General features: G+C 44.1%; 1 protein-coding gene and 1 long non-coding RNA gene across 3 annotated transcripts in view; one reads left to right on the top strand and one right to left on the bottom strand.

Moving 5' to 3' along the window:
- The window catches only part of DPYSL2 (dihydropyrimidinase like 2), a 130,825-nt gene that overhangs the window by 96,644 nt on the left and 11,524 nt on the right, over positions 1 to 22,657 (bottom strand). The window lies entirely within an intron of this gene.
- Positions 206 to 21,580, top strand: LOC115092779. Of its 2 annotated transcripts, XR_003857076.1 has the most exons (3): positions 206 to 248; positions 10,690 to 10,774; positions 21,218 to 21,580. It is a non-coding gene; the product is annotated as an uncharacterized LOC115092779 (long non-coding RNA). The 2 variants fall into 2 exon arrangements; XR_003857075.1 differs by lacking the exon at positions 206 to 248 and having other exon boundaries at positions 8,994 to 10,774.

Genomic DNA, 22,657 nt, shown 5'->3' on the forward strand with positions numbered 1-22,657 from the left:
TGGGGAGGGGTGAGAGCTTGTATGTATGTCTGCAGAGAATGTGAGCTGGGGGGGGGGGGAGAGCATATGAGAGTGAGAGCTTGAGTGTGTGAGGGAGTCTGTGAGAGAAAGTGTGTGTGTGTAAGGGAAGAAGACAGTAGTAAAAGAAAGACACTGAAAAGGAATTAGGAAATGAGCGACAAGGGAAAAAATGGAAAAAAGAGACCAGGACCAATTGATTAAAAAAATACAAAGATCAGACAACAAAGGTAAAAATATATTATATATATATAGTTTGAGATGTTAGCAATTTAAATATATCCCAAAAAAATCCCACTCTATAATGTGTTCAATTATTTTATGAAAATGAAAAAAAAATTTATGGGATGAGGTAAGTTTCATACGTGTCCTGATGCATGCCTCCACGGCCTTGCTTCAGTTTTCATGTAAATGTTATCATAAACTTACCTCCCTCCCACACATCTTTTTATAGTTTTTATTCAATCAACCCTTCTATATTTTTTATTTTATTTTTGAATATATAAAAATCAATTGGCTCTCAACCCTCTTCGCAATGTCCAATAGATCTATTTGTTGTATCTTTATTCGATGTTCCCTCGAAACAGCAATATCTCTGTCTGAATTGTTGGTCAAGTCAATTGAACTCCTGGACGGTTAAAACAATCTAGGGGAACTTTCACAGAGTTATTGAAGTTCCTTTTAGTTTCCCTTGATCTCTAATTAACAGTATATTTGATGTCACACATCAATCCCAGTCGAGATTATCTCCATAACATATCCCTAGATTCCCAATCTCGGTCAGGTCTCTTGCCGTTTCTATGGTCAAATGTGTGCTGCAGTGTCTTGCGCCCTTGAACAGGAAAATCTTTCTTTATTTATTCAATTATTTAAATTCTTCAAAACCGTCCATTGTCCCTTTATCTTCAACCAAATAATGTTCTCGACTAAATATATCTATTGCTTGCCATATATCTCCATCCTTGTTGTTCAAATTAATATAAACCTTCACCAAGGTATCAGACTCCCAATCATTTTCAATGGAGGGATAGCGACGTCACTGATATAACATTGTTTGATGACTAGCGTAGGTTTAAAGGGAACGCAAGCGAGTGGATGACATATGACGCAAGATTTTCCATTGGTGGATTTTTGATCTGCTGACCATTTTAAAAAGAACAGATTGGGAGTAAGTTAGAAAAGAAACGCCATCCTATTCAGAGAGGAAATACCCGACAGTGAGGAGTAAAGACTGGACATGAACTCCCCTGATGAAGAAAAGGTTGTCTTTTCGAAACATGGCCGTGTTGGGAGAACATGAAAGATAAGTGTTTTCGGGATATTTACAGATCATGTTGGAACTTGATTTTAAGAGAAAAATTTGGCGATATTTAAAGTAGAAGAAAAGCGTCGCAATCCCTTCATTGAAAATGAGTGGGCAATGGAATGCCTCAGGGATCTGTATTGGGAACCGTACTTTTCAATATATTTATAAATGATCGGGAAAGAACTATGACAAGTGAGGTAATCAAATTTGCAGATGATACAAAATTGTTCAGAGTAGTTAAATCACAAGCAGATTGTGATAAATTGCAGGAAGACCTTCTGAGACTAGAAAATTGGGTATCCAAATGGCAGATGAAATTTAATGTGGTTAAGTGCAGGATGATGCGTATAGGGAAAAGTAACTCCTGCTATAGTTACACGATGTTAGGTTCCATGTTGGGAGCTAACACCCAGGAAAGAGATCCAGGCGTCATAGTGGATAACACATTGAAATCATTGGTTCAGTGTGCTGCGGCAGTCAAAAAAGCAAACAGAATGTTGGGAATTATTAGAAAGGGAATGGTGAATAAAACAGAAAATGTTATCATGCCTCTGTAATGCTCCGTGATGAGACCACACCTTGAATATTATGTACAATTCTGGTCGCCGCATCTCAAAAAAGATATAGTTGCACTGGAAAAGGTACAGAGAAGGGCAACCAAAATGATAAAGGGAATGGAACAGCTCCCCTATCAGGAAAGACTAAAGAGTTTAGGACTTTTTAGCTTGGAGAAGAGACGGCTGAGGGGGGATATGATAGAGGTGTTTAAAATCATGAGAGGTCTAGAACGGGTAGATGTGAATCGGTTATTTACTCTTTCAGATAATAGAAAGACTAGGGGGCACTCCATGAAGTTAGCTTGTGGCACATTTAAAACTAATTGGAGAAAGTTCTTTTTTACTCAACGCACGATTAAACTCTGGAATTTGTTGCCAGAGGATGTGGTTAGTGCAATTAGTATAGCTGTGTTTAAAAAAGGATTGGATAAGTTCTGGAGGAGAAGTCCATTACCTGCTATTAATTGAGTTGACTCAGAAAATAGCCACTGCTATTATTAGCAACATTAACATGGGATAGACTTAGTTTTTGGGTACGTGCCAGGTTCTTATGGCCTGGATTGGCCACTGCTGGAGACAGGATGCTGGGCTTGATGGACCCTTGGTCTGACCCAGTATTGCATGTTCTTATGTTCTTAGGTCTCTCAGCAGACCGACCGGTACATCTCTGAGCTCCCTCAGTATCCTAGGGGGAATCTCATCAGGCTCCATGGCTTTGTCCATGTTCAGTTTTCCTAGCTCTTCCCATACATTCTCTTCCATAAACAGGGTTTCGTCAAATCCGCCCCCATCCACAGCCTTGTTAACCAGCGATGGTCCTTCTCCAGGGTCTTCCTTAGTGAAAACCAAACTGAAAAAATGTGTTTAATATTTCCGCCTTTTCTTCATCTCTCTCCACACATCGATCCTTTTCACCTTTCAGTTTCATTATACCACTTTGAACCTTTTTTCTTTCTCTGATGTATCTAGAAAAAGTTTTGACCCTCTCTTTACCGCTTTGGCAATCCTTTCTTCCACCAGACCTTTTGCTTTTATGATTACTTTCTTCATCTCCCTCAGTTTCACCAGATATTCTTCCCTGTGTTCCTCTTTTTGGGATCCTTTATATTTCTCGAATGCTGTTCTTTTTATTTTTATTACATCAGCCACCTCCTTTGAGAACCAGATAGGTTTCTTATTTCTCTTCCTTTTCTTTACTTTTCTAACATATAGATTAGTTGCCTTTGTAATTGCTCCTTTTAGTTTGGCCCATAGTTGTTCCACCTCTCCCATTTTTTCCCAGTTTTTAAGTTCTATCTCCTGGAATTTTCCCATTTCAGTAAAGTCCGTATTTTTGAAGTTCAAAACTCAGATCTTTGGGTGACTTCTCTGGATCCTATTTGCAATATCAAACCATACCATTTCCTGATCGCTGGTGCTGAGGTGGGCCCCCACTCGGACATTTGAGACACTATCCCCGTTAGTGAGCACTAAATCGAGTATAGCTCCCTCTCTCGTAGGCTCCATTACCATTTGTTTGAACAGAGCCATTTGCAGGGCATCCACTATCTCTCTACTTCTGTTAGATTCTACAGAAGGGATCCTCCAGTCTACATCCGGCAGATTAAAATCTCCAACAATCAACACATCTCCCTTCCTTCCCACTTTTTGGATGTCTTTAATCAGCTCTCTGTCTAGTTCTTCTGTTTGAGTTGGAGGCCTATAAACCACTGCAGTAAAAACAGATGCACCTTCCTCTTTTTTTTTTTTTAGGACAGCCCATAATGCTTCTTCTCTACCCCCTATTCCTTGCAGTTCAGTTGCCTGGATATTGTTTTTGACATAAAGAGCGCCTCCTTTTCCGTCCTTTCTGAATGACATATCTGTCCCATATCTGAATGTCCAATTCCATTCCTCCACCTCAGTGCCACATGTATCTTCCCCAAATGTCACTGCCCCATATCCCCTCCTTCCTCCAACTCCCATGTTATCCCATCCATTCCCAAACCTCATTATTCTCCAGCACTATTTTCCCATCTCTATCTCCCACTTTCCTTCCCCACCACATAGTCCTATTCCCATCCCATCTCACTGCCCATCACATTCCTTACCTCATTATTGTATAACCCCTCTATACCCCCCCAAATCTCAGGGCTCCATATTCCAGGTCCTCATCCCATCCCCCCAATTGCAGTGCCTCATGTCTTCTTTAGTGGCGCACCCCATGTCCTGGTCTTCTCACTTCTTCCATCTTATCACATTATCTCCTTCTCTTCTCCCCCCACCAATCTCAACCTTTTTCCCATTCCCCAATGTCACAACCACATATCCTATCCTACCATTTACTTCCCCCCCCCCCCAATTCGCTGCCCTATATCCCGTGTCCACTCACCCCTACTTGCTCCCTTCCTTTAACCAAAGCTTAACGCACCCTCCCCACTCATGGCCGGCCCTTCCCAAGCCTCAGTCGGCGAGCCGCGCATGCGTCGATCCTTGCCCCTCGGGTTCTAGCCGCCACACACGCGCAGAGCTTCTTCCGGCAGCCCCCCAGATACGCATGCGCAGGCGCTCTTCTGCCTTCTCTTTCTTCTGCCCCCCCAACAGTAGACGGAGCCTGCCTGACTGCGACCGTTCACTCTCCTTGCCCAACAAGTGCTAGTCAGAGAGCAGCGTCTGGGGGGTGGGCCTACGTTTCGGCTTTTTCGAGGATTGTCGCAAGATGCAGGGGCTTCAACGGCGAGGTAATCATCTGTACCCCTTCGCCGCTCGGGGCTGCAGGTTGAAAACCGTTATCTGTCCCTAGTGGAAAACAAGATCAAAGTGCAGCTTCTACCCTCCCAGAAACATAAATCTGCTGCATGCGTCTGCCGCGCCCCTTAGAAACGCAACGCCGCTACTTGGATCTCCTCCCTCCCCCCTACTAGAAACATTACTGTTGCATATAAGCCCCCGGGGGTGGCAGCTGGCTCCATTTTTTTTCACAACAGATTGAGTCAGGGCCGGGCTTACCCCATTGCATGCATGGATTTGAATTTCTGATTTCCCTATTGAGTCCTCTAAGAAAAACAACATTTTCATGCATACAGTGGAATAAAAGCAGGACTGAATCAGTTCTGATAAAAAAAAAAAAAAAAGGCCGTTGACAACCCTTTCCACCCTCTCCCCGCCCCCCTTAAAAAAAAATCCTACTTTAGGCAATTTTGTTTATTTCCCTCATCCGGAACCACAATTAGGTTACTTTTACCCTTCCGTTAGAAATAATGCTGCGTGCATCCTCCCCACACACAAAAAAACCTCCCGTATGTATCCACTGGTGTCCCACCTCTGAATACATTTCTGCTACTTGTATCTCTCCCCCCAGAAACATAATTGAATTCTGTTACTTGTATCCCTCCTCTAGAAATATAATTCTGCTACTTTTACCTCTGCCCAGAAAATCTGTCTCTACTCACAACACGATCGTGCTGGGTGCATCTACACCTTTGCCCCTCTCCAGGAGCCCAAAGAATGTCCCAGGTGACCACAACTTTTCCAATTCTCTTCAGTTCTGTTAGGATCATGGTCCCAATAGTTTTCTGGGAATGCAATGATATAGTGATTACTCGGATCCCAGCGGATGAGTTGTGCCACCACGTGCCTTCTGATATCAGCACATCCCACCCAGCAATGAGATGTAGAACTGTTTCCAGTTCTGTTTTACACAGTCTGCATTTGTCTGTTTTACCATCTTTTCCTATGCTGTCTGTGGACCCTCTTGCCTGTAGTCCACTAACCTGTGCTACAGTTATCAATCTCTCATCCTTAGATTTAAATTCACCTCATTCTCCTTAGCATTGCTGTGTAAAATGTTCATCAATGTGAGGTTTTTGAAGTAACTCTTTTTGCCTTCCACTGTATTTTTGCTTCTCCCAGTTATTTTTTGCTGATCTGATTCTTTAAAGAGTGTTTTTTTTCTTTGTTTTGCAAATTCTGTTGTTTCTTTTCCCCTTGTATGCTGATGGCTTCTCACTCATTCCTTCTGTTTGCTGGAATGATTGTCCAGGCTTAAGAATGGAGACTGATGGTAGCTGTTTACTTTTGTACTTTAGCTCTTTTTTTCAAATTTGGATCTGTTGATTCCATTAAGTATACCTGAAGGCCTATGATGTTAGCCCTGTATGTGCTGTCTATTTCTCTAAGACCCATACTGCCCTCGGGTCTAGAGTGGACAATTTCAGCCTACGCTGGTTCTTATACGTTACCTGGTGGCATGGAGTAGTTTTCTTGTTCTTACATCCGGTTTTTTGAGATCTTTATGGGGCCACTATACAATTCCAAAGCTGTGGGAAAGTGGCTTTAACCTCTTCTGTTTTACCCGAGTATAACTCACTAGTAATAATGACAGAGTCTGGTCCTTCTCTTCCATCTAGCAGTTGTCATGTATAGCCACTCACCCAAAAGTGAATGTGTCAATTTTAAATCAATTGCTTGTGCAAAAATGCCCACGTGAGCGGTGAGGATTTTAAAAAGCCATGAAGTACACACACATACACTGGTGTGCGAGTCAAAAATAAGAGGGCAGAAAAGGGGCGGAGCCAAGGATTATGCACATAGCCCCGTCGGCTTGTTATCTGCGTAACTTTACTGCTGCTCCTGATGAGGCGCAAGTCTGTAGGTCTCGAGTTTTAGGGCTTCCAGGACAGGGTAAGGGGTCTGGGTCAACTGGGGGGAATGCAGGATGAAGAACAAGAGGGGTCTGGAAGACTTCAATGTTAACAGGGCAAACTGGTGGACTAACTGGAAAAACTGGTTAGTCCCTCGTGTGAGCATGTTTTAAAATCCACCTACATATGTGCGTAAAGGCCAACAAAGCTCTATGGAAGACACATGCACACTTGCTGTGCTCGGTAACCTCTTAAAGTTAGGAGCGTCCTTATGCGCGTTAGTGCATTTTAAAACCTATGCGTGTAAGTGTGCACACGATTAAAAATTCTAGTGTACCCTCACTCGCACACCCATGCGTGGGTGCACATGCACTCGTTTTAAAATTGACCTAGAAGTTTGTAAAGCACATTTAGATTCTATTTGGATAAAAGGTATTATAGAATAATCTATATATATATATATATATATACAACTATAAATTCTTCTTACAAGTTGAAACTAGCTGAACAGAAATAAAGGTCAACAAACACACTGTAGGTGAAACCTTTTCATTGGTCTGATTTGCTGCAGTTGTCAACAGCTTTTGAGAGCTCTGCTCCCTTCATTATGCCAAAGCAAAATGAGCAGGCTTTTATCTAGGCTAACACGGCATCCACACAGCTTAATGCAAAGTGCCTGGGAAAACTCAAACTCTACAGTTCATCAGATGAATATTCTGAATGGGTATCAATACTCTATAACAGTGGTTCTCAGCCTTTTTTCTGTTGGGGCACGTGTGACACATTGAACACATGATCGTCACGGGGCTAAATGTAAACACATACTCTGTATCTACAGGAACCACCCTGAACCCCATACCCCACCCAACAATGGGTGCAGAGCAGATCCTAGGACATTCCCCATTTAATTTACCATACAAAAAAGATATTTCTGGTGTGATCTCAGTACCAGGCACAATAGCCCTCCTTATGAAAAGACAGTAATTTATCACCAATGCATGTCCTATTGAGAAAACACAACAAATAAGATTGATACAAATGCTTGCATGCTAGTAAAATACCTCACCTTGGTCACACGCACAAAATCAACCTTCACCAATACAGAAAGATCACAAATTATAAATATGGAGACAGAAACTGGAATGGAAACCCCAAAAATGCCACTCTACATGCAGTGTGAACTTGGAGAAATGGAAACAGAAATATAGCACCTAACATAGTCCCAGGATCTGCAATATTGCACACAAATTAAACCACACAAAGTTACACCTGCATTATGGAACACACTCAAACAGTAACAACCCTAGCTATGAAAAGGCAACACTACAAATATTAAACCAGGCCCTAAACACTAATACACCTCCTATTAGGAAAACAGAACAAGCCAAGCTGCTATGGATCCCTACACAGAAACTACAAGCTTGCAGAATACCCTTACCTGGGTCACACACACAGAACACAGTCAGACCCTCCACCAAATACAGAATAAAGTGACCATCAAGTTATTTTTTGTTTCCCATTGTTGCACTGCATACACTCAGACTGGCTTCTTGCTGTTTCCAGTTCAGTTTTTCTACATATTTCTATTTATACATTCCTCAAGAAATATAAAATTATTCTAAATCTAGAATAAATGTTTCAAAACAACTGATAAATAGAACAACATCCAATCATTAAAAACTTATAAAAATTATTTAAAATTCTCCAAACACCAATAAAATATTTCAAGTGGCAGACACATCACATAATACCCAATAATTAAAATGGCAGTCAATCAAGAAAAACTTAAAAAGCCACCTTTACTTACCCTCTCCAGCAACTCTCCTACTCCTTTCCCTTGCAGGCCAATAGCACTCCAGAAGCAGCAGCGGCTGCTGAAGCGCTTTCCTCATAGTCCTCTTCCTTAGGGCCCATGAGTAGTCTGTCTCACACACACAGTTTGTCTCTTACACACCAGTCATCTCCCCGACCAGTCTCTCTCTCTCTCTCACACACACACCCACACCAGTCATCTCCCCGACCAGTCTCTCTCTCTCTCTCTCTCTCTCTCTCTCTCACACACACACACACACACACACCAGTCAGCTCCCTGAATAATCTGCTTTCTCACAAACACTCCAGTCACCCCTTATCAATCTCTCTCTCACACACACACGTCACCTCCCTGACCACTTTGTCACACACACCAGATACATTCTTGACCATTCTCTTGCTCTCACACGTTTTCTCTCTCTTACACACAGTCTCAAGCACACACATTCTCTCATACACTTACACACATGCTGACTCACTCTCTCTGTCTCACTCACTCATCCCTACCCCCAGCACACATGGCAGCTACAGCACAAGGCAGCCAGTATGCTGCTATTAAAGCAGAATCGTGACAGGCTGGGAACTGCAGCAGGATTGACTCCCCCCCCCCCCCCCCCGGCCCTGCAGGGGTAAGAAGGCAGCATTCGGTTGTTTGCCTGTGCTGTGAGCAGTCAGCTGAGAATGTGGCCACAGGGATTTTGGGCCGTGCAGCTGTTTAGGAAATTCATCATTTAGCAGCCCCAGGTCTGTGGCGAACCCAGGGCAGCTAATCAATGGATTTCCCAAACAGCCCTGCAGCCACAGCACAGGCAAACAGCCGAGTCCTGCCTTCTTACCCCTGCAGGGCCGGGGGGGAGTCTTGGGACATGATTTCTGCAGCGGCAGCAGAGGCATGGCCCTTTCTTCCGCGTGCCCAGTGCTCTTCCGGGTCTCAGGGGCAGGAAGAACAAAAGGCCATGTTGCTGCTGCTGCTGCTGCTGGCGGCTTCCGCAAACCCTGCTGCCATTCCCCTCTGGGCTTGAGTGTGCTGATCGCCTGGGCAGGAACGGCAGCAGTGTTTATTGAAGAACTGTGTGCGTCTCACTGGAGGGAAGAGCAGCAGGAGACCAGGATGTGCGCGACACACCTGCCGGTGCTTGGCAACACACCGGTTGAGAAGATCTGCTATAAAGCATAAACAGCCATGAGGCACTCACCAATAGCAAAGCTGCTTTAACTGTGCTTGATTGATGTTGCTGTGCATTCCAGTTTCATGAACATTTCCACTTAGAAATTTTATTACAAATAAAATCTGATTGTTTTCTTTACTTTGAAAGGACACAAGATTTTTTGATTCTGGGACTATTTTCTGGCCCTGCAGCTCCCCTCTGCTTCCTTGGACTTTCATCTTACTCAGACCCTGTTCCAGCTGAGTTTATCGTTTGCAGTTAACTGGGATGGGGAGGGCCCTCGTTCTTAACTCTCCCCCTCCCTGCTGTAGCCCAGAGATTGCAGTGACAGTCCTCGACCAGGGGATACAAACCGTGCCACCCTCCAGAATCTGGGCATTTGTATACGCTGAGTCCGGCAAGTAGATGTCACTGGTGTATGAGAGCCTTTGAATGCTACCTGCGCAGTATCCCCTGCCAACCCAAGGCGCAGGAGCCAGGGCCCAAGCTCAGGATTCAAATCTGAACCTGTTAGTGCTTCCCCAGACAAGACTGAAGTGCATATTCCAGAATGTGTCTTACCGGTTCTCAGTATTCAAATTTCTACTTAGAGCCCATTGTATCTCCTGAGCTGAAGGGCCAGTCACCTGAACTAAGGCTGTGCATAACTTAACCTGAGCCTGCAGCCATGCACACAGCAATAAAAAGGTGGAGTCTCCCGCCACTTAATGATCTTGGCCACCTTCATATGCGTCTGTGAATCACACGGAGGAGAAGAACCTGTGATTGTTCTTCCCTACCAGACCTCTGTCCACACCACCCGATGCACTAGTACACCCTGGTCACGTGAACTGTTGAGCATGGCCTTGGTGGAAACTTTGTAGCTAGCCATGAAACCGGCTATGAAGTGGGTATTGTTCAGCAAAGGTCCGCTGATGAACCTCATTCCTGACAGTGAGGAGATGCATACACATCTGGACTCAGAAGACATCAGTATCCCACCAATTGTCTGTCTATAGATGGTGGTGGTGGTGACATCCAGTTAAGATCAAGGTTGGATCCTATGGAACTGAATATACAATGAAGTTCCAAACCAAGGAAAGGACTCTGAATTACACAGAACTTTGGCCAGCCAAGTCCTTCTTTACCCTCTTCCTGCTGTCACATTTCACAGAGACACCTGTGAGACCTCTTGAGATTGGGTTAACCTGTCATTTGTCTGCCAGGGTGTTGCTGGATTCCCCCATGCCATGCTACGAGACAGGTCCTGGATCTCTAGAGGAGTGGGACCTGCCAAATGCTAAGGGTGAGGTAAGCTGGTTTAATTATCTCTTTCAACTGGATTAATTCATTTGCATTGTGTATTTGCCAAATGCAGGTTGACATAGAGATATCGCATGAGTTTATGTTTCTTTTTCATATCAGAGCTTTGCTCTATCTCACTTAGAAACTTAAAAACAAAAACTATATTTACTATATTAAATCTTGTATACTTATGCTGCTAAAATAAAACTGACAACCTCACAAACAGTGCAGGCTTCTGCCTCCTTAAAAACTATTGATTGCATATCCAAGGTTATTAGTTAAATCTGTTAATCACCTGCAGCCAGTCTACCCTGCAGTGCCATGCCACAATATCATCACAAAATAGGAAGAGATACATGCACATGTCTTGGAGAGGCAATATACTTCCCAGGTGCTGATTGCACTCTCTCTTTGGTCTCCTAACTCACAGTGCCTCTATGGGTGGATGTCCACATCCATTATGATACAGTATTTTGTGTTATTTGCTGTTTCTCTGGGCACTGTACAATTATTTTATCAAACGCCTCGTATGGGAGATGTGAGCAGTTCCACAGGAGTGATGAGAGACAATGTGATCTACCTAACAATCAACAGAATGGTTTAGGAAGAAGATGAGTGAGATTTCAGCTGGGCCTTAAATGATGGCGGAGGTTCTATACATTCTCATTTGCCCCAGAGAGGACAGGCAAGAACCCAAGTGTCCTTGAAACGTGGACGTCCCCTTTTGTGCAGGTGCTCTTTCCCTAAATCTAGTCTTCTAAGAAGATTTGCCAAAAGATAGAACTTGAGAAACGTTTCCAGACTTTCAAATGAGAGATCAACCAAAGTCTTGGTGCTCATATGGACTGTAATGCCACATGAACAATTGGCTTGGTGCACACTCCAAGGCGGCAGTCTTCTGATCGAGTCCTAGCTCATCTCCCTGCTTCAAGGGGAGGGGAGGGTTGGGAGCAATGCTGATTAAGCAAACCCAGCTTTTTCAGGTTCAGCCAGTACTAGTTTTAGAGTGACAGTGATCAGTCGAATGCCAAGACTGTAAACAGTGTAAGGAAAACAGCATTCTAGTTTTATGGCCCTATGAGGTTACTGCAATTGACATTGCCTTTGTGTGGGGAGAAACATGAAAATATCAAAGGCAATACATAAGGGCTCCCTGATGGAAGATGGCCGGCCAATGGCACCAATAACCCCTGTCACATGGTAAGGGCAAAGGGCCGCCGACAGCCCGAGAGCGGGAGATTGCTCCCGGGACCTCTGCTGGACCACCAGGGACTTTAGGCAAGTTTTGGTGGGGTCGGGAGGGTGGAGGATTGTAAATAATTAAATCTGAAGGATCGGGGTGTTTTGGGGGTTTTTTCAGGTCAGAACAGCCGAAAAAAAAAAACTGGTCAGAACTGCGGGAAATGAAATTTCCTGCGGTTCTACGGAAATAATTGCCGGTACGATACACATCTCTACTGGCAATGAAAAGTAAAAACAGCGTAAAGATGTATACTTAATAAAATTAGCGTTATTTTGAAGGTGACAATCCCAGCACTACTCCGAAGATTCTAAAAGTTTGCTCTAGGCGTGAGAAAGAATGAGCCAGGGCAGCACATACATTCTTCATTACAAACTCCAGGCGACTGAGCAAACCCCAGTAAGCACACTTTCCGCAGTCTCATCAGCACACGCACCACTGGCCCTCGCTGCGTGCCTGAGGTTTTCACAAGCTTGGCCTTCTGGTGGCCAGCACATTTCTGTTTACATTCCCACATATATGCTCTGATCAGCTCAAGGTGCATGTCTTGATGTTCCATCAGTGTGCAGAGGAGACCAGAGAACGAGCCTTTCCGGTTGCAGCTCCAGCTTTATGGAACACTCCCAAGGTGTATGAGATTTCAGATTCTGCTTGTCAATACAGATCACGTCTTGTAATCTACAGTGATATGTAGCTTGACCTATCATATTTTATTTTTCATTAATTTAGAGTCAGATATCAAATAACTACAATTGTAAATAAGCATTGTACAATGTTAAGACAGCATTCCATACATTTTTATAATCGGGCTTTAGCAGTGTAAGTGGTGAATAACAGAGCAGATGGCTTTTTACCCTAAGTGCACACAAATCAAATTCAAATTGAGTACAGCAAATTATGCACCTAATGCATTTAAAGTACACAATTTAAATTGCAAGAGACTTGAAGCTCAACATAATCTTAGTCTGTTATTCACTGCATATTACAGGAAGGTATAAAGAACATTTCTATTTTTTCAATCTGATGACTCTGTCCTCTATCTCACACTCCTTGTGTGATGCACAATGCAAATTACTAGTAGGACTAAATTCTGTACATACGATAGCTGGGAAATGTGATTGGATTCTTGTCTTCAAACAGAAGAGTAAAACTGCTCACATACTTTCCTTGAGTTGAAGAGAAAAACTTGCAGGAGGACCATGTTGAGATCAGAGTTTCTTTTGAGTGATCTGGTAAATATTCTTTCATGCGGTCCATTTTCAAAAGATTAGAAGCACCCTACCATTCTTTAATAGAACTTTTTAAAAATGGCAAAATGCACCTCTAAGAAGCATCAGATAATAAATACTGACCTCTGTCAAAAATGCATAAATCACATAAGTATTTTCTAGTAGTGGTACAACATATAAACCACACGCTGGCAACTATGTAAGTCATGAATGATTTATTTCTAACATGGCCCATGGCTGGGACTGATCCTATGTATTTCCAGTAAAGGTCATCATACTTATTTGATGTTTGCTGGGGGTCCGGTGCCCTCTCAGCCTATTTAGAACTTGAATACAAAGTGTGACCTGTAGCATTCTCTGGTCATAGTTGGACAAATGATGTAATGTCTTCCATTCTGCACTCTATACAATGATGCTTCAATTACAGGTGCCACATTATCAAATACATAGAAATATTATAGCAGAAAAAAAACATATGGCCTATCTAGTCTGCCAGTCTATACCAGCTACTCAGCTCTACACTCCCTACCACTCCCTCAAATCTTCTGTGCTTCTCATGCTTTCTTTAATTCAAATACTGTCCTTGTCTCCACCACCTCCACTGGCATTGATCTGTGCAGTCTGGGTAACCAAGCATCGGGATAACTTGCTTGATGCGGCGGTTACTACTTACTTAACCATTAAGCCTTATGCTCACCTTTGATGCAACTCCACCATTACTCTCTGCATCAATGGCAGTGGGTGGCAGGAAATTTGAATCAAACAGTTACTAACAAGGGCCCTGAACTTGGTGGTTGGTGAAACAGATAAATATGGGAAAATAAGTGTGGGAGCTTGCTGGGCAGACTGGATGGGCCGATTGGTCTTTTTCTGCCGTCATTTCCATGTTTCTGTGTAAGGCTTTTCCATGCATTCACCACCCTCTTTGTAAATACGGTAAATATTTCTTTAGAGTACTCCTGAGCCTACCCCCTTTCCCCCTTATCCCATGACCCTTCATTACAGGGCCTCTTTTCCATTGAAAGAGGCCTGCTTCCTGTAGATTAATAGATTAGAATGAATTTAAAAGTCTCTATTATATCTCATGGAAGGCATTCTGACACAGATACTCAGCCAAACCTTGTCCCAGGTCTAAACTGCGGCGCTGGCTGCCAGTGAGCACCCATTGCTTTTTTTGGCTCTTTCAACAGCTTCCAAAGCATCTCTTCCATACAAATCCAGAATTCCTGAAGCTCCTGAGCAGTTAGTTGGGCTGCTGGGGAAGGAATGGACAATGGGACTGGCAGCAGAGGAGAAAGCTATCTCCCATACACAATTTGAAATGGTGATGATCCCATAGCAGAGCTAATAGGGGAATTATGGGAGAATTCCGCCCACGGATGGAGGGCAACCCAATTGTCCTGACAATCATTGGCAGAGGCCCTCAGGAAGGCTTTCAAGGTCCAATTAGTTTGCACCAACTGGCCATTGGCTTGTGGGTGGTAGGCAGTAGTGTAATCCAATATGATGTTGAATTTTTGGCAAAGAGAGTGCCAGTATTTGGCAGCAAACTGGGCAACCCGATCCAAAATGATATGTTTTGGCAAGCCATGCATGCAAAAAATGTGGCTGGTAAACCGTCGGGCCAATTCAGGTGCTGAGGGAAGGCCTGGAAGGAGAACAAATTGAGCCATCTTTGAGAATTGGTCGATAACGACCCAACTAGTGATGCAGCCATTAGAGAGGGGAAGGTTCACACAAAGTCGGTGGACAGATGGGTCCAGGGTTGCCTAGATGCCAGCAATGGCTGTAACAGCTCCCAGGGTCGTCCCACTAACAGATTTTGCAGGCAGGACAAGAGTCCACATAGGCTCTGATGTCTCTCTGTATCTGGGGCCATCAATAATACTGCTGGAGTGGCGCGAGAGTCTGAGTCTGCCCAGGGCGACCTGCAACATGGGAATCATGGGATCTTTTCAGAACTTTCGCTTGGAGCCAGCGTGGAATGACCATTTTCCCTGGAGGGACGGTCATAGAAGAGACCAAGAGGATCCGGACTGGATCGATAATATGCCTAGGGGGGATAAGGTGAGTCTTCTGCCTCAAAAGATCAGGAGAGGGCGTCCGCCTGAGCATTCTTGGATGCAGGCCAGTATCTCACTTCAAAGTCAAAACACGCAAAGAACAGGGATCTTCAGGCTTGGCGTGCGTTCAGACATTGTGCATGGTGAAGATGTTCCAAGTTCTTGTGATCAGTGTATATTGTAATCTGGTGTAGCACACCCTCCAACCACTGTCGTCACACCTCGAGCGCCAGCTTGATGGCCAGCAACTCCCTGTCTCCAATTCCATAGTCCCACTCAGCAGAAGAGAACTTTCACGAGAAAAAGGAGCAGGGGCAGAGAACCCCTATACTGGAATATTGGCTCAACACAGCCCTTATGCCTAAGGAGGAGGCATAGACTTCCAAGATGAATAGATATGTGAAGACCGGATGGAGGCACAGTTCCTGGAGAAAAGCCTTCTTCAACTCTAGGAAAGCAGCAGCCGCTTCAGAAGGCCATACCTTGGTATTGGCTCCCTTTTGGGTGAGTGCCATGAGAGGGTCCACAATCCAGGAATAATTGGGGATGAAGTGCCAGTAGTAGTTTGCAAAGCCCAAAAACCTCTGCAAAGCATGGAGGCCAGAAGGTTGTGACCAGTGCCGGATACACTTGACCCTCTCCGGATCCATATGAAGCCACCACTGGAAACAATGTATTCCAGGAAGGGTAGGCTCTCCCTCTCGAAGAGGCACTTTTTCAGTTTTGCATATAATTTATTTGCCTGTAACCTCTGGAGTATCTGGCAAGTGTCTTGATGATGGGCGTGAGGTTTTTTGAGAAGTTATTGTCGAGGTACACCATGACACAGACATACAGAAGATCCCCGAAAATTTCATTCATCATGTTTTGGAATACCATGGGGGCATTACATAACCTAAAGGACATCACCAGATATTCATAGTGGCCGTCCTGCATGTTGAATGCCGTCTTCCACTCATCGCCTTGTTTTATTCAAATTAGATTGTAGGCCCCACGGAGGTTCAACTTTCTAAACACTCTAGCCCCATGGAGACTGTCAAAGGACTCAGAAATGAATGGCAGGGGCTAACAGTCTTTCTTTGTTATAGTGTTCGGCCCCAGTAATCTATGCAAGGGTGTAAAGATCCATCTTTTTTGGACACAAATAAGAGCCCCACCCCAGCGAAGGATGTGGAGGACCTAATGAAACCCCAGTCAAGGTTCACCTTGATATACTGGAACATAACTGCAGTCTCTGGAACTGACAAGGGATATACCCTTCCTCATTGGGGGGGGGGGGGGTGTTAGTGCCGGGTAGCAGATTAATGACGCAGTCGAACTTTGGGTGGGAAGGCAGCATCACTGCCTTTCTTTTGGAAAACACATCTGAGTATTCTTTGCACTGAGGAGGCAGTCCCAACAAGTTCATTGCCAGGGGCAAAGTCAATGGAGGCTCAATTTGTTGAAGGCAGGAATCATGGTAATGGGCCCCCCCAGCTTGTCAGATGAAGCAAGCCCCAGTCAAAGAGAGAAGAGTGGAGCTGCACCCAGGGTAGCCCTAACATGAAGGGATGGATAGCTTTGTCAATGATGTGGGAGGTTATAATCTCCACATGCAGAATGCCTCTGCAGTGCCCCAGGGGGGCCATGGGGCTGGTGATCCAGCTGGGAAGTGGCTCTCCATGGATGGAGGAGATAACAAAAGGTGTCTTTCGAGGAACCACAGGAAACTTCAGATGGTCCACAAGGGCCTTCAAAATAAAGTTCCCCCCAGCGCCTAAGTTGACCAGTCCTAAAGTGGGGAACTTGTGACTGCCCACTGCTTAGGATCATCTCCCCAATAGCTCCTAGGCTTGCGAGTTTCCTGGCTTTTGAGGGCAGTGTGCCAACTGATGTCCAGACCTGGCACAGTAGTAGCAGAGCCCCAAGTTATGGCAGTGGAGTCTGTCTTCTGGGGAGAATCTACTTTGTTCCTCGGCCCATGCAGCGGTAGGGACCTTTGCTGGTACTGCAGAGAGGGGGAGTGAAAAGGATGAGGCTAGCACCACTTGCCTTCGTGGAGGTCGCAGCTCCTGGATCCGCTCCTGGAGGCAGAGGTCAATTTTCCCAGCCAAGTCAATGAGTGCGTCCAGGGACTTGGGAAGTTCCCATACAGCTAGATCATCCTTTACCCAAGAGGACAGCCCTTCCAAAAAGATACTCCGGAGGTTGTTCTCACTCCAGTTCAGTGGCCAGAGTTCGAAACTCGATGGCATAGTCCATCAATGGCTCATTGCCCTGCTGGATTTGTAGGAGGTCAGATCCTACTGTGGCCAGCCGGCTGGGTTCATCAAACACCAGTTGGAACACCTTGAATTGTGCAAGTCCTGTAGCAATCCGTCCCCACACTCCCACAAGGGAGAGGCCCAGGCCACAGCCTTCCCATCCAGAAGGGAGCAGATAAAGATGGTCTTGATGGGAAATTGTGCTGGCTAAAGCAAAAAATGCATAATGCACTGATTCAAGAATATGTGGCACTGTTTTGGATCTCCCACATACTGGGGAGGAACTGGGAGACATACCACGGGTACCGCCGCTGGAACTGACAGTATTGCAGGAGGCATTTGTATCAAGGCGGGCGCCAAGCCACTCCATAGAACCTGCCAGGAGCTCAAGGAAATGTTGCTGCTGCTGTATTTTTTGCGCCAGACTAGGAATGGCCTGGAGGCCCGAGAGATCTGCCGGGTCCATCGCCTCAGCAATCTGTTGCAGAAGTGGATCCTTGTACCGAGGTGAGGTTGACGCTACCCACAGGGAGGAGTTCTGCAAGTCTTCACTGTTGGCAGGCGGAGCTGGCTGGAGCAGAGGCCTAACAGGATCTTCAATACCAGCCCTCGGGTGCCTGGACCGGCTGGACTTAGGCACAGGCCTCTGTGAAGAGAAGAATCCATTGCAGAAGAGGTAGTGGCCAGAAGGCAAAAAGCGAAGCAAAGGTCGGGGCAGGCAGCAGACAGCAGAGATGAGAGCGGGCCAAGATCAAGGGCAGGCAGAGTCACAAAGTTGGAAGAAGGCAACGTGGTCGAATCCAAACAAAGACAAACAAGGGATCTGAACCAAGGTCAAGCTGAGAAGTCAATCCAAGGGGAAGGAAGCAAGGCAGAACAGCAGGAAGACACTGAGGAAGTACAAGGAACTACAAGACAGGAATGCAGGAACTCCAAAAACACAGGAAGGAACCAGGAACTCTAAGAGAAGGCACTGGAACAGGAGTAGGATCAGGAACAGCGAGGCACTCATCTACTCAGGAGAGTTCAACCTATTCCCGAGGTGTCTGAGCCAGCTTTAAATAGTGGAGAGCCTGTGATGTCATCAGCAGGCACCGCAGTGGTTTTCCCACCATGGGCCCTTTAAATAGGATTGAGTCGTGTGCACTCCTAGGGATGTTCCGCTCAGCTGAGCGGCATCCCTAGTTCAGTGTGTCTGGCCCGTGTGGCGGCCTGCCATGTTTTTGTTAGGATCCTTGCTGCAGCATTGGTGTCCCCCCTTTGATTCAAGACAGAAGGTAAGAGCAGCTGCTCGTGGGTCGGTCCCGCAATCAGCCAAATGCAACAATAATAATCATATAAAATCATAAAATAAAATAACTCCACCCAAACCACAAACTATATCAAAATACATAAAATATTTTCATCAAAACAAGTTCTGTAAAATACAATCTAATAACATCAACAACCAACATAAAACTTAGACAAGATACAATAAAAAAGCAATAAAATACACATAAAAAGCAATTCTAATGATAAAACACAAACAGAAGTTCTATATTCTAGCTATGTAGCACCTTAACAGTTGGAAGAATTCCACCACTTTCAATACACTCCCATCACTAGTCTACAGTGAGGAAAATTCTATAGCTCTCAACACATTCCTATCAATTATTCTACAATGTTGTTGTTCAGTATGCTGTTTGCCACCTTAGCTGACTTTTTAATGTGAATTTCACTTAACATATTGTAATATATATATTTTTCATTGATGTGCTCTGTCTGTGAAGCCCTGTCTCTCACTCTCCCACACATAGGCACAGGCAGGCATAGGCACACACACACACACACACACAGGTTATTATAGACCAGACTACCTGAGCATTTTTAGTTAGTAATGCATATATTTACCTGGCGTTGCTCAGGTTGTCTGGTCATGGTTGTATGTGTGTCTGTGTCTGTATGTGTGTGTTGGGGGGAAGGTTTTGTGCCTGTGTGTGTGTTTGGGGGTGCCTGTATGAGTTTAATTATGTGGGGGGGTGCATTTGTCTGTGGGTGTGCGTTTGTTCATGTGTATGTGTACGACAGGGCTTTGTGGACAGAGCTTATTGTCTTTGCTCAGTGCACCTTCCACTGTTACCACCTGATGACCACAGACATGACAGTATGACTAACTCACACACATCATCTTTAATTTCCTCTTATGGGCCTAGTTAACCTTGCCTTCATACTTTTACTCCTTTTCACACTCATGCAGTCACATCTCAGACACTCATATTTGCCCTCAACATATTTTCTAAATGTGTGCAAACTTTTTTTTATGTGTGTGTGTGTATATATATATATATATATCATCTAATCATGGAACATATCTATGGGACTATGGATCCACAGAACTGTGGGGATAATAAAAGACACATGCAATATTGACATACTATACTGCTACATTGGCAAGCAAGACTCATTCACACTGACTGCTTATAACACTAGCTAGCACTACTGCATAGTTATTTCTCAATCACCCAAGCTGATGTACATATATATATGTCACACCTCTCCTTCATACCACAATAAAATATCAAGTAATGGATCTGGTGATGTTGCGTTTGCGGACCCTTAGGTTGAGTCAAGATTGCTATTACCTGCAGGGAGGAGCCCTGTAAGTTCCCACCATCAGCAGGTGGACCCAGAAAGAGCAGAGACACAGCTGGAGATTCACCTATACCAGCTCTCATTCCCATCGGGTTGAGACTTTGGGTGCCGGGGCTGGCAGGTCTTAGGTGGGGTGTCTGCCGTGAGCAGGAGAGATCCTTGGATAGCAAGGTCATAGGCGGGTGGCAATCAGGCATATCAAGAAGCAGGCAGAGGTCGGTGGCAGGCAACGGGGACTTTCCCGCCACAGTCCCTTTAAATGTGGCGGCGTGGAGCATACACCTAGGAGGAGGCGCCACGCACCGGAATCGGCAGCTTCCTGCTGCGTGAAGGCCCAATGGCTTCTAGAGGCAATTGTGCTTCATGACCTTGGTGGCCGGCTCAGGGCTGGAGGTAAGGGTGGTAGTTCGGGGATTAGCCTGCAGACTGCCGAATGCAATAGGTGGCCATATTTCCTGAGTACTATCATGATGCACATATATTAAGGTATTGCTCCCATGTGATTACATGTGTGGCTGAGATCCTCAGGACAGAGCTCTGCTGGTATGTGTGGATGAGTCCTTGTTTGTAGCATTGTTAGGGAAGTGTGAATAGAATATTGTAAGCGATGTTGGTAGGTCTTAGTTAGCATACTTCTTGCACTGGCCATTAACTTTATCCTTCTCTCATCTGCTGGCTCAACTGAGTGGATCAATAGAGCCTATTGATCTTCCAGGCAGTTAGTAGGCACAGGTATGGCCTCCTGTATACCCAAAAGGTGGGCTTTCTGCCACAGACTCCTGCCAAAGTGTGCAGTTTGCATGGGAAACCTCTTTTAAGGGTCTTCTGACATCAAAACTCCTGTAGAACATTTTTTGATGCTTTTAGTTTGTTTGATGCTTTTCAATTTGAAGCTGCTTTGCAAAATTTATTCGGGTATTACATTTGAAATTGTTTATTTGTGACAAGCCAATTGACTCTATAGATGGGTCTATAGTTAGGAAACGGTCTACATGGATACCTGCAGGCCTTATTGAATCCATCATTTCAATTTTTTTTTCTAGAAATGGTGAAAAAAGATCTAACACAGATTAAGGAATATGCTCACAATCATCCAGTGGTGAATTGGAGGCCCTTCAACAATTGCAGGTTGATAAAGACTTCATTATAAAAGCAGCAGACAAGAGGGGACCCAGTTGTTGTTTTGAATACTACGGATTATGTGCAAGAGGTGGAACAGCAACTGAATAACACATCCTTTTATGTTCCTTTAACTGAGAATTCTGTGGGCATCAAAAAAAGAATAGATGACTTGTGTGAAATGACTTTTCAACAGAAATGGATTACATCTAAAGAGTTATCAGTGGAATGGTCAGTTTGTCCAACTCTTTATATTTTTCCTAAAATACATAAAAGGCTTGACCATCCTCCTGGGTATCCAATTATTTTTTTTCACATATCTCGTTGTTAGAACCTATTTCCATTTTCATAGATAAATTCCTTAGAGAGTTTGTTTGTCAATTGCCATCATATGCCAAAGATTCTGCTCCCATTAATACTATTCTTGAACAAATGTGGTCCCATTCCAGATTTAGTTATAACAATTGATATAGCCTCGCTATATATCAATATATCCTCAGAGGGAGCAATCAAAATTGTGAGAAAATTTTTAGATGCTAGAACTGGACCAGCACAAGTACCAACAAGCTTTTTATGCAATTTAACTAGCATTGCTATGAAAGAGAATTTCTTCCGTTTTGATAATCACTGTTTTCAGCAAATAAAAGGGGTTGCAATGGAGGTCTCTCTGGAGATATGGCTATCCTAGATCAGTTTTTTGTAATGCTAAATACACAAAATTTGAGCCTACAATTTTCTTATAATGCAAGTTCACATCAGTCATTTTTCTGGATATTTTGATCATATATACTAGAAGTGGTTTTCAGTTTTCAATGTATTGAAAACCTACAGACAGAAATCCCTTTCTGCATTTTTCTAGCTATTATCTGGTTAAGTTGCATCAGAATTTGCCTATAGGCCAGTTTTTAAAACTGAAGAAATGTTAGTTATTTATTTATTTATTTATTTAAAAGTATTTATTTCCCTCACCCTCCAATGTTCGGGACAGGGTACATAATGTAACATATACAATAAAATAACATTTAAAACAATATGATAGAGAACAAGAACTATAAAAGCTGCTTATAAGAATCAAAAGTCCAGGGGCTATTCTGAGAGCTGAGCATACTCATTTCACTTCATAGAGGGAGCATCAAGTTAAGGGATTGCCAGGAAGCCTACCTCGAATAGCTGTATTTTCAGATCTATTTTAAACTATTTAGGGTCTTTTAAGGAGTGCAAAGATTGAGGGAGGGAGTTCCAGAATACTGGCCCTGCTACTGAGTATACCCTTTCACAAGTGACAACTAAACATGCATTTTGAGGAGATGGAATGCCCGATAAATTCTTGTTGGAGGATCTAAGGGCTCTTGAAGGAGTATAAA

Source organism: Rhinatrema bivittatum, chromosome 5 (assembly GCF_901001135.1).
Source record: "Rhinatrema bivittatum chromosome 5, aRhiBiv1.1, whole genome shotgun sequence".
Taxonomy (NCBI): Eukaryota; Metazoa; Chordata; class Amphibia; order Gymnophiona; family Rhinatrematidae; genus Rhinatrema; species Rhinatrema bivittatum.